General features: G+C 35.9%; 1 long non-coding RNA gene across 2 annotated transcripts; it reads left to right on the top strand.

The window, feature by feature from the left end:
• Positions 1–2677: 2677 nt before the first annotated feature.
• On the top strand, positions 2678–9601 carry LOC131221525 (uncharacterized). 2 transcript variants are annotated; one of them, XR_009159377.1, is made up of 5 exons: positions 2678–2835; positions 3014–3087; positions 5696–5758; positions 8727–8902; positions 8991–9601. It is a non-coding gene; the product is annotated as an uncharacterized LOC131221525 (long non-coding RNA). The 2 variants fall into 2 exon arrangements; XR_009159378.1 differs by lacking the exon at positions 5696–5758 and having other exon boundaries at positions 2679–2835.
• Positions 9602–13438: the final 3837 nt, after the last annotated feature.

Genomic DNA, 13438 nt, shown 5'->3' with positions numbered 1-13438 from the left:
TCCTATCAAAATTGTGACCCAACTTATTGTCCTTATGAGAACCTAAGAATTGATGTTAGTAAGTTTTGTGGGGCCCATCATGATGTGTCGAACATCAATATCGTGCATTTGATGTGTTCCCTTTAAGTTCTGAGATATCTCGAAAATCATCTGTATACGAAACTCAAGTAGGCCATACCATCTAAAACTATGTGAAGACATCCTTAAAAATAAAAAAGCACTTGGTGAGGCCCACATGAGTTTTGGATGCTGCTGAAACTTGGTCTGACTCCTCATCCAATTGGGACACACATAATGAGTGGGTTGGATATGTGAATCACATTTAGGCAGGCCCAATATATGATTATGAATGTTTTAAGGAAACCCCTTTAGGTGATTTACTCATTACCCTTAGCATATTGAGTAAACTCTATGGGGTTCACCGTTATTTATTTATTTTATCCACTCTGTTCATCCATGTTAATAGATAATTTGAGGTCTAAAGAACAAAAAGGAAGCATATCCAAAGCTCAAGTGGACCACACCACAAGAAATAGTGGGATTGAACCTCGTAAAAGGACTTTTACCTTAAACATTAATTTTTTCCATTTTTTTTTTTTTTTAGAATATGGTGGAAAATTATGCTCTTTTTATGGTCTAAGAATTGTTTTTAATAGAATTTCAGTAGTTTAATTGTACATATTTGTATCTAAGATTATTTTTTAACAATTGATTAAATGCAAAAAAAAATTATTTTGTTTTTATATTAAATGAGTGGATTTTTTTTTTAAAAAAAAATTAAAACTAATATTTAAATGATTTGTAATATCACATGAAAAAGAATATTGAGAAGTTTAAAAATTTTAACAATGTTTGAAAAATAATTGAAAATGTTCAAAATTTGAAATTAAAAGAAAAAGTTATTTATAAAAACATTGAGATTTTGAATATATATATATATATATATATAAAATTTTAAAAAAGAAAATTGAAAAGTTGAAAACAAAATGATGCTTTTAAAGAAAAAAAAAAATCGGCATTGAGAAAAAAATTAAAATTTGAGAAATTTTTTCAGATTTTGAAAATAAAAATTCAGAATTTGGATTTTAATTTTTTTTGAAATATTTTATAATAAAAATGATATTTCGTTAAAAGTTTTTTATTAAAAAATTAAGAGCAAAAAAATATATATTTTGAAAAAAATGTTAATTTTAAATGGAAATTGAAATTTATCTGTGATTTTTTTTTTTTTTTTACTAAATTACTAGGCACATCCACTAATTGAACCTTTAATCGTTTTTGGACAATCTAATCAGTACAGATTGAAGAGTAAATAACTTCAGATGTTTAAATCAAATTTCACTCAAATATTGATCAATCTTGTATGCCCAATATCTTTTTCACATGTAACTTAATTGGGACGAGTAACTAGTCAAATTGAGTATTGACTAGTAAAATAGAGTGAATGAACTAGACATGTAAAATGGGCCAAATATTCTGATCAAAATTATGACCCAACTTATTGACCTTGTGAGAACTTAAGAATTGATGTTAATAAGTTTTGTGGGCCCCATCATAATGTGTGTCGAACATCAACACCGTGCATTTAATGTGTCCCCTTTAGATTATGAGATATCTCAAAAATCATCCGTATATGAAACTTAGGTGGGTCATGCCATCTAAAACCATGTGAAGACATCCTAAAAAATATAAAAGCACTTGGTGGGGCCCACATGAGTTTTGGATGCTGCTGAAACTTAGTCTGACCCCTCATCCAAGTGGGACACACATAATGAGTAGGTTGGATATGTGAATCACATTTAGGCAGGCCCAATATATGATTATGAATGTTTTAAGGAAACCTCTCCCCACCACATTTAGGTGAGTTACTCATTACTCTTACTAAAGTAAACTTTGTGGGCCCCACCATGATGTGTGTGTTTCATCCATGCCGTTCATCTATTTTTAAATATCATCTTACAATATCAGAACAAAAATGAGTTGTATCCCAATCTGAAATGGACCACATTACGGGAAATAGTATTGAATGAGTGTCAACCGTTAAAAACATTTTGGGGGCCATAAAAGTTTTGGATCAAAATGATTTTTGTTTTTCCCCTTCATCTAGGCTTGTATGACCTAATAAACAGATTGGATGTCAAATAAACAGTTCAGTGGGCCTTAGGAGGATTTTAATGATGGATATCCAATCACTAATGGTTTCATGCTTTCGATCGTGTGGTCTACTTGATAGTTAGATCCGTCTTATTTTTTGTCTCAAGCCTTACGACGAGCTCGCCATATGGATGGACGGTTTGGATATAACACATACCTCATGATAGGACCCACAGAACTTGCTGAACGTCACCCAGCCCCCTGATGTCACCCAGCCCCCCCTCTCTGGGGAGCGGATTGGCTACTGACAAGTTGAGTAAGGAGACTGCTACTGAAGTGACGTCACCAAGTTCTGTGGGCGTGGGCCCACCATGATGTATGTTTTGTATCCACGCCGTCCATCCATCTGGAGAGATCATTTTAGTGTAAGATCCAAAGAATGAGTGACATCCAAAGCTCCGGTGGACCCCACCAGAGAAAACAGTGGGGAGAGTGACACCACCGTTAAAAACTTGTAATGAGGACTGGTTAGGGTGCCGGCCCTAACCAACCCCTCTCTCATCCACGTCTCTCCTCTCTCTCTCTCTCTCTCTCTCTCTCTGCGCCTCTCCCTCTCCCTCTCTCTCTCAATGCCTCTCCCTCTCCCTCTACGGTCGAGCTATGTCCGCTGCACCCGTCGGATATATGATGTTCCGCAACAAGCGGGTCCTGTCCGCTTCTTCCTACTCCAAGCAGACGTAGGTGTGCAACCATTTTCGTTTTCCGTTCTCTTCTTTTATCTAATTGATCATTTTCTTGGATTCAACGTGGAATTCCAGTTCTGCTCATGGTCAGATCGCATTTACTGCAGTCTGATCTCTGTGGATGGAATTCAATGGCATTTCTGTAATTTCATCTGTTTTCTGCGTTGACTTTTCAGGAATAAAGTCCTGATATAGGAATGCTGCGGAGATTTGGCTTCTTTTCTGTCCCTAGTTATTGGAAGGACCACCGGTAATGCGGTTGTTCTTATTCAGCTTTGAATGTAAAATCTGATTTTTGGGTTTTTAGTTGTTGGAAATTCTAATGCTATTTCCATAAGATGAATGTATTTGGTCCGAGTTGTTTGTCATGGAGAATTGCATTTGCTCAAGTGTCGTGTGTTTTCTTGAATCTCTTCTTCTTCTTTTTTCCCCGCCCATCTGCAAAGAATTCTCTAAGTGAAAACAGAGAGACAAAGGGCTGATATTTGAAAAGGAAAAAAAGAATGGATCTGTAGGGTCCCAAATGAATTGGTTTTTTCGAAAAAAAAGCCTTGTTCAATGCATTAACATATAGTTCCTTTGTTGGGATTATGTTGGGAACCATTGGCTCGGGAGTGATATCAGTGACAAGGTTTGAAAATTGTTGCTATGGTGGTCACCACCAAAACCAGATTCTTTTGTCCGTATCGCCCCGTGTTGTGCTGATACAGCCATATCATTTATTTATGAAACTGGTAATGCATGGGGAATAAAGTACCTGTTTCCTATGATACTGTAACCCTTGGTTGGTGATGCTATAAACTGTAAATTCTATTTTGGGTGCGTTTGGATGCACAATTGATTTGGAATGTGTATGTTCATTTCAATTATAAGAGAATAATGAAATTTTAGTGGTGTTTTCTAGTACTCGTAATGAAAAAAGGTAGGCCCCAAATCGCTGTTGAGTTCCTTTCAAGTCCAACTTAAAGGTAACATATCTGGAATTCAGTTCCTTGTCTCTCAAGATCAAGGCTAAGGGCTATTTACATCTTGGTCATTTCCACTTTATTGAACAAATCATTGCAACTTAATTTAATGTTGCATCTGAACACAGGCTTAGGGAGCTTTCTACACAATGGTTAAAGATGGGTTAGAATTTCTCCACCAATCTGATTTTGGAGTCAATCCCATCCACTAATATATATATATATATATATATATATATATATATATATATATATATATATATATATATATATATATATATATATATATATTAATTTAGTGTTCATGGTACTGCAAATGCCAATGTTAACTGATTTTGCTTTCCACGGTTACTATAATAGACAGAGATGAGATGGATACACCCTGTTTTATTAAAAAATAAAAAAATAAAACTGAGAGCATTTCTTTGTGCTTTTCAAAAAAATGAGTGGCTATTAGTTCCCTAATTTGGAGATTGGGATCAAAAGCATGATGTGTCGGATTATTCCATAGACTTTTCATATAACACCAAGGTTCAGTGTCTCCAATCAACTGAGAGCATTTTTTTATTTTTATTTTTTTATAATGGTGATGTGGGATGTTTGTTTGTCATCCATAATAGATGGCTGATGTGGGATGTCTGTTTTTTAATTATAGAATGATCAGCACAAATATTGCTTCTTTCTCAATTAAGCAATGTCTGCCTGTTAGAATATTTGAAGTACTCTTTAAAAAAAAAAAAAATAATAAAAAGTAAAAAAATAAAAAAATAAAAAAAATTGATCTTTGGTAAGTACATTTCTTTGACAAAGCTTCCTAGAAACTATACTAATGATAATTGCCAACTTCATGCATATGCTGCTTTTGGGATTTGAAAGTTTAATAATTGGGGAACTCATTGTGGAGCCCCACAGTGTTTCTTCTCTTCTTTCCAAGTCATCAATATTCTTCTGTCAGGCAAGATACAGTTAACGACATCAAAAACCTGCATGCTACCTATCATCATCTTTCCAAAAAATGTTTGTAGTTGGCCTTGTATGCTACCTAAAATAACAGTATTGTAGGCAATTTTATGCAACCATATGGACTATATAGGTTGTACAATTATATATGTACTAGCAAGTGGTTGATGTAGAGCCATATATATGAGCAACATTCTGAATTTACTCTCTTATCTTGCGCATTGGGTGTTTATACAATTGTATGGTTATTCAAGGCTCTATGATTGATATACAAAACATAATAATTCAATTGCATGGCATAAATGATGTATGATTCAGTTCTGTTAGGTTGAATTATCCATGCCAGTGTGGTGGATGCTGATGTACATGTTGTGTATATTCATGCTTCTTTGGCCTTACCATATCTTTTTCTATGAAAAAACAATTAACCTCATAGCATCTAGCATATTTTATTTAGATGTCCTTATGCAAGATAAGTGACCTATGCTTGTACTATCTCTGTCGCTGATGTAGAGTGATGTAAGGATAAATGGCTCTTTTGATTCTATTCTTCAATCTCATCAATATTAAACTGGCCCACGATAAACTTTAACCACTAATATAGGTGATAGCAGGGTTTGATTGTAGTACCAAGCATCATAGAAATACAAAACTTGTTGGAGAAATTAATTTCCAGCTGCTAAGAACTAAATTCCAGCCGCTATAACACTTTCCCATTTAGTAGAAGTTGTTTTCTAGTGATTGGAAACCGTTTTCGATAATTTGAAGTTGTTTTCTAGCCTTCAAATTTTAGATGAAATTCCTGAAAAAGTGTCAACTTCTTTTATTTTTCATTTTCTTATTTATATAATTATTACATGCTTTTATAATTTGGTGGTAGACACTCTCCGGCACATATAATCACAAGACTAAGTTGAAGAATATATCTTTCAGGTTTTGGCACTATTTGCAGGAGCACTATTGGAAAAACAAGTTGTAGTCATATCCCCAAATTTGGTGAGTTGATACTTGTTTGGATGCTTTCCAATTCAATTTTTTATGAGCAACTTTCTTCAAAATATGTCAAATTTAGGAGCGGTGCAATTCAAAAGTGAGTCTAATGAACAACCTGCTTAGATATATGTAAAAACCTCAAATAGAAAAAAAAAAAAAAAGTTCATGCCTCTTTTGGAAATGTGTGGCAAGAGCCCTACTGAGTTTTTGTTAAGAAACACTGACAAAACAGGGTCTGTTAAAAAAGAAGATAGCTGAGCTTTATAATGCCCACATCAATTTCAATCTTGTTGAGAAAAGAAGATAGCTGAGCTTTATAGTCTGTTAAAAACTGTGCTTGGACAATCTATGATAAATAGACATTTCATTTCAACAAAGATGCAGGATCCAAGACCACTATTGTATTCACATGTTGCATTACAACATGAAACACCCTGGCCATTATCATCTGCATATTGTAGATATTGATGAAAACTATAGTTTCGACAATGACCAGAGATGTATCTGTTTTGTCAATGGTGGGAAAGATTGAAAGAAACAAACACACACAAACACAAAGCTCTGCCATATCTAGTTCAGTTGTGCTAAAGGGAGCGCCATGGGAAGTCAAATCGCTTGTTAAGGAAACGAACTCAAAAATGAAAAACTTTGCCTCTTCAGATGGGGTATTCGTATTTCACAGTTGGTAGCTTCATCAGCTGTAACAGAAGGGTCGGTGACCATGCCATTTGTGACTTCTTTAAAAAATGCTTCCTCAGTTGATGACTTTGGAGCAGGAGTAGGGGTCAAGCTAGGAACTAGAACAGGACCTCCATGGCTAATTGGGATCCTAGCATCTTCCACACTTATCCAGTTCTCATTGTTTACCACTCTTACATTGCTTCCTGCTACATGCTCTAGGAGGTTTGGTTCCTTGGTCAGGTTACCCATCGATTCTTCTGCCAAGATAACCAGTAAATCCCCTGTTGCATTAGCCTCTGATACATTTATCAGATCAGCCAGTGGTTCCTCTGTTACTTTCCGAAGATCTGCATTCTCCCAGTCTTCAGAAATGATGATTGTATTCTCAGTTTACCAAGTCTGGAAACACTGGTTTGGGCTGGGCTGTCATAGGATCTCTCTGTTAATTCGTATGAACTGCATGTATTAGTAAATTTTCAGAAGTTCAAACCCATATTTAATCATGAGTAAATTTCAATAACACATCTAGTGGCTAATTATAGAATGATTTCTAGCAGAAAGATTGTTCCATCAAAGCCCACCTGCTCAGGTGTGTTTATTTGCACCATCTATCATGAAATTTACACCATATTAGATTGCTTAATCATTAAATATCATGAGCTTTTGTTTGGTTTGCATTCTATAATCTATAATCTATACCTGTACCAATAATTTATCTAAACTCAATCTCGTGATTTTAGAACTTGTTGCAAGTTGAATTTCAATCCTATTATGAAGCTTCAATTAAACTAAATATGATTATTTTAAAACTGATTTGAAGCCAATTTTGTAGCTGTAATCTAAGAAGCATTCTTATAACTTGATTTAAACAATCTGTTATGTTTAAGAACATGAAGTGAATTTTGCAGTTTTTCGTTTTGCTGGAGTATGTGCTAGTTTATTTCTTAAAACTAATTTGAAGCCAATTTCGCACCTGTAATCCTCTTCTTTACAAAGATACTGGCAGGAAGATGCTCATGAATTCTTCCAGTGCATGCTGGACAGGCTTCACAGTTTCTACGTGGACTTGAAACTGCAAGATGAGCCCCTCATCTTCACATGCTAACAGCTTCATAAACCAGATTTTTGGAGGCTGTCTTAGAAGCCAGTTATAAGCTATAACAGATAATACTTCTTTAGCCTCTTTAAAAAAAAATTAAAAAAATTAAAAAATTAAAAAATTTCTATACAAATCAGATATGACCATTATTCAATGAGTGAGATTGCAAACTAACTATTTATTTTTTTCTTTGTAATTTTCTTTTGAATATTAGCTTTTAGTTTGCAATTGTGGCCATTATTCAAACTCCTCTGAGCCTCCAATTGATCTCAGTCGTAGACTATAGATCCTCAAGATTTTTCTTACACCCATCAACTTGGGGAGCTTTTCTTCATTCACAGGAGTATTTTGGACAATCCCAAATTTACCTAGGATTCAGAAATTTTTTCTAATGATTGATATTCGGTATAATCTGGGTAACCATGACAGGAAGTGAGAGATTGTAGCTAATGAATGAGCTTAGAGGCTGAGTCCAAACCACTTTGGACAGGGTATAGGCTGAGCTTAGAAGCCCAGTCTTGAGATTCACACCCAATAGCTAATTGCACACCCAATAGCTAATTGTTATGTAAGATGGACATCAGATAAACAATAGTTGTTAGCCAAAATCAAGCCATTGATTCCTCAATAACTGCTTCCTTGTAATGTAATTGCATCCATTGCATACACTGGATGTTTTGTTTCTTCATCCAGTGATATTATGTCATCCAATATAACACTATTCTGTTAGGAACAAATTGAAACATGTAGGCCTTTCCTGCATAACAAATGGTAAACAATGTTGAAACTAAACCAAGGAAAACTACAAAGAAGCTAACAAGAATAAAACTACAAGCAAAACAGCAATGAAACTTGGCATTTTTAATCCTTGAACTGGCATTTCTTTTAACTTCCACACTTACTGCTGTCCACATGCTTGGTTGGTAATGCGTGATTTTTATAACCATGCAGGGACTTCCTTTCTCTTTAATGACACTTGAATATTCTGATTTGGCTGGATCCTTTCTTATTGTTTTTGGTTTGTCTGGTGACTCTTAACAGCTTACCTATGGGCACTGGCAGTAATCTTTGTTTGGAATTCAATTCACTTGTGCATCCAAAAGCGGCCTAAATCAACTTAACTCGGTTCGGAAATAGACACGGATACTCTCATTTCTTATTTCCATCTTTCTGATAACATCGTCAATGTAGGTTGATTTGGGGTTGCCATTGACACCGGGGAATGTGACTGTTCTCCAGCTCAAGCTAAAGTGAGGAAGACATTTTATACAAATGTTCCTGATGAATATATGCAAGCTGTTGAAGATCTGGTTGTCCCAAGGACTGAATTTGGTAATGCATCAGAGAAAGAGCATTACCATGTGAAGGTATTATTTTAGCCTCTGTGGCTACTTTGTTACTAGTTTCCATTGAATAGCTGTTGTAATGCTCAAAGGATTTTGTTATTTAATGTAGGTGCTTGACAAACATGGAGTGACTCTTTCATGCAAATGTTCTACAACAGAAAATGGTAGAAAACTTGAGCTTCATAAGGCAAGTATTACGCCTTCCTCTAGCCAATATTCATAACTAGATGCTATTAGTAAAATGCATGTGCATTGCATTTAGGAAATAATTCATAGTATGCAAAAGAACAATAAAATCACGGATCGCTCCATGATTTATATGATCGAGGTTAATCCGTGTATGTTGATTGATCTCTGGGGACCAAAATGTGTCCAGGAATGGATCCATCCACACATGAGTGAACCATTGTTCTGTCCATTGGATGGCATACATGTCAAAAATCCAGCTCATTCATCGGGTAGTATACACTTTGCACATGCCCTGGGCTAAAAACTGATGTTGGTCTGCTAATCAAGGAAAATTATGCTTCTATGAGAAAAATCCTAGTACACTGCACATATACTCAGGCCAAAGTTCATCTTGCTCCTTTGTGATAAATGGGTTGGGAATCTTAGAATCGGATTTTTGTGAAGGTTTTAGCATTCTCAACCCCAAGGATTGTGTATGGAATCCGCGAGCACTTAGTTCTCAACTGGTAATCTTGGTTGGCAGGTTGAGAAATACAGGCTGTCAATCCAATGGGCCCTACTAAAATGCAGGTAAGATTCTCACGTGCTTGTGTAATTAGTGAATGTAGGGGCGTCCGCAATTAGCATGAAACGGAATTTCTAGATGAAACAGATCTCTTCCACAGAGGAATCAGATATAAAATTTTGGATTCTTAGATTGATATTCAATCTGGTACATGTTACAAGTTGAATTAATCACAAAGCGGCATTTTATCACAGATACATTATGCCTCAAGGATTTCCACCTGAAGCTGACGCTGTTTACTAGGGAGACTTTTGGACAACTACTAGCCTCCAGGAAAGGATTATATTGGAGATAGGTTCTTGGTTGGTGCAGTTTGGCACAACAGATTTAAGGATTTCAAAGGTAAAATGTTTCCAAAAATTGTTGCTTATTAGTTGTACGGTTTTGCCTGTTTGGCTATATCAGGCTATGGGGCTGCATGGAAAGTTGTATTGATATAAACATTTGTAGCATGGAAAATGGACATTTATGTGCATTTATAGTCTGAAAACATTACTGTTTACTGTTTTATTGGTATTGTGCTGATTATTGTCTTGATGAATGTTAAATGGATGAAACATGCACGCACATGTTTAATCATTGATTGATTATGATATTATTAAACAATCGTGTGAATTATTTTTTGAATGAGTATCAGGTGTAAGATTAAAAATAAAAAATAAAAAATACGAACATACCTGGAATTATTTTTTAAAAAATCGTGGCTATTTTAGCGACGGACCAAATCCATCGCTAATATCTGAACAGTAACCAAAAGTAACGGATTTGAAGCTTGTTGCTCTCCTCATATTAGCGACGGACCTTATCCGTCGCCAATATTTTTAAAGACGAATAATTTGGGTGGTTTATTTAGAATTTGAGCGACGAATTTTTTATTTTTTTGTGACGAATCTTATCCGTCGGTAATCTGTGACGGACGCTATCCGTCACAGATTAAACGACGGCTTTTATCCATTGGGAAAAAAAAGACCTAGTAAACAGCAACAGATGAAATTCGTCGTTTATTTGGTTTTACGACGTATTTGGTCCGTCGCAAATCTGTGATTTTGGCGTAGTGACTGTTGAATCCTTTCTAAGGCCCACCATGATATTTATTTACCATCCAACCTATTCATAAAGTCACATAAATCTGGATGAAGGGAAAACATAACAAATTACTGCATGAGTAGTTTGGATAGTGACACATCGTTGAATCCTTCCCAAGGCAACATGATATTTATTTGCCATCCAACCTATTTATAAAGTCACCTAAATATGGATGATGGGAAAACATAAAAAATCAGTTGTCCAAATTTTTTATGGTCTACAATAAGTGTTCAACTGCAAGCATTCAATCCCCACTCATTCCTTCGGCAAGGTCCACTTGAGCCTTAGATTTGCCTTGTTTTTGAGATGGTCTTAAAATGAGATGTGAAAATGGACGAAACACATACATCATGGTGGTCCCACAAAGCTTCAACTAATAGGGTTGCTAATCATGGGAATGTAAGTTTTCCAGAACCCCACTACCTTTAGGGCTTGTTTGGGAGCATGGATTTGGAACCCCTTGGATTCCAAACCTTCTGGATTTGAAATCCTTTTATTGTATTTTGCACCTTAGATTCAGAATCAACTGTAATCCAAAAGTAGCCATGCATAGTATATTTATAGGAGTTTGAATTTAATTACTAAATCAACTTTAATACCTCTAATTAGTAAACGCATATAATGTTTGACACAATGGTTGTAAAAGGCCCGCTGAAATATATACGTTGCTCGAAAATGATAAAATTCCAAGTCTCGAAAGGGCCACAAGCACAAGATCTCGTTTGAGTGACTAACCAATGAGTTTTAACCATTGATTTGTTGCTAACAGATGTCTTAAATCTGTCAATGAGGGTTCGATGACATCGAACCAGCTTTAATGTCATCGAAGCCAGTTCGATGACATCGAATTCGGTCGATGCCATCGAGTATTTTTTGACCTTTCGATCTTGCTCGTTGGACATATTTTGTCATTTTTCGATGACATCAAAGGTAGTTCGATGTCATCGAAGACTATTGCAGATTTTTCGCGGAAACGCAAATTTTACGGATTTTGTTTCCTATTCCATTTTGGTTTCTTTCTAAAACTATAAAAGGGTTGTATATGGGACTAGGATGTATTCTAAGGCATTTTAAGGTTTCTAAAAGGGAGTTCTAGGGTTTCAAGGGGTGAGAAAGGTGAGGTTTGAGGATTGCTCAAGCCGGGTAAATTCTCTATCTTTGTAATCTCTTCTTTCATAGTGAAATTTTGTCGTTTTGTGCCGTAGTTTTTTTCCCGCAAGAGTTTTCTACGTTGAATCTTTGTATTCTCTTATGTTTGCTTGGTGCTCTTGGATTGCTATCCTAGATCCATCTCTATGTGATTCCGCAGCACAAATCTCAAAAAATGGTATCGGAGCGATCATTGGGGCACAGATCTAAATCTATAGGATTAGCAATAATGGGAAACACCAAGTTTGATATTAAGAAGTACTCAAGCAAAAATAATTTTGGGTTATGGAAGATTAAGATGATTAGTCTATTAACTAAGCAAGGCAAAGTTAAGGCTCTTGAGGAGCAGAAATCGATTATAAAAGATAAAGAATGGGAGACTCTTGATAGTAATGTTTTAGCCTCCATCCGTTTGTCTTATAGATGAGATTCTATATAATGTTTTGTGGGAGAAAACAACGGCTAAGTTATGGGTGAAGTTAGAGAATATCTATGCGAAAAATCCTCTGAAAATCACTTACACTTGAAGCTACAGTGGTATAACTTCAAGATGACAAAGGGTGGAGATCTGGAGGCCCACATCAGCAACTTTAATAAATTGGTTTGCAAATTGTTGGATATGGAGGAAGTGATCAAAGATGAGGAACAAGTATGTATATTGCTGAATTCTCTTCCGGCATCGTATGAGTCATTCAAGGATGCGATGTGCACCACAAATAAAACCCTAAGTGTCGACACCATTATCTCAGCCCTTCAAGGGAAGTCATGAGAAAGTTAAACGGCAACATGGGAACATCTTCCAATGCACTATTTACGAGAGGCAAGAATTTTGAGAGAGGTACAGGATCTTCAAGACCTAAATCCAAATCCAAGGGCAAGGGCAAAGGAAAACTAAAGTGTTCGAACTGTGGGATGACTGAACACATGAAGAAGGATTGTACCAATCTTAAAGAAAAGAAAAAGAATTCAGTGACTTCTTCTGAGGAGGCCAATGTATCACATCTGATGAAGAGATAAGAGGTGGTGATGTACTGTCTGTGTCCATGATCTGACACTTGCATAATAATCATGGAGATGAGTGGATCCTCAACACAGGAGCGTCATATCACATGACTCCTCATCGAAGTTAGTTTGCCAATTACAAGGAATGTGATAGTGGACAGGTCTTTATATGCAATAACAATGTCTATCACGCCCCAAACTCAGAAACCGAGCTCACAAAATTCCTAATCGCTGAATCCAGCGCCGACAGCCTCCATAGTTTCCCATTCTCGGATCCCAACACCCATATACAAGGTTCTGATCCCGGGATCCTACAAGGAGGATTTTCAATATAAATTTGTTACATAATAAGTATAACCATAAGCATAACCCATGAACAATAAACAGAACTCTATCACAAAATCCATTATGATAAAAAACTTTAAGTACAATGCGTATAAAGTACAATAACAGTATCGAAACTCAAAATGCTCGGCTGCACTCTCCTGCTTCTGCTCAGCTACGACTGCGTCATGTCGTCACCTGCATGCATCTATCGTGCATAAGCCTATAGAAAGCTTAGAGGG

This window comes from Magnolia sinica, chromosome 12 (genome assembly GCF_029962835.1).
Source record: "Magnolia sinica isolate HGM2019 chromosome 12, MsV1, whole genome shotgun sequence".
NCBI classification, from domain to species: domain Eukaryota; kingdom Viridiplantae; phylum Streptophyta; class Magnoliopsida; order Magnoliales; family Magnoliaceae; genus Magnolia; species Magnolia sinica.
This window is presented reverse-complemented; position numbering and strand designations above follow the sequence as displayed.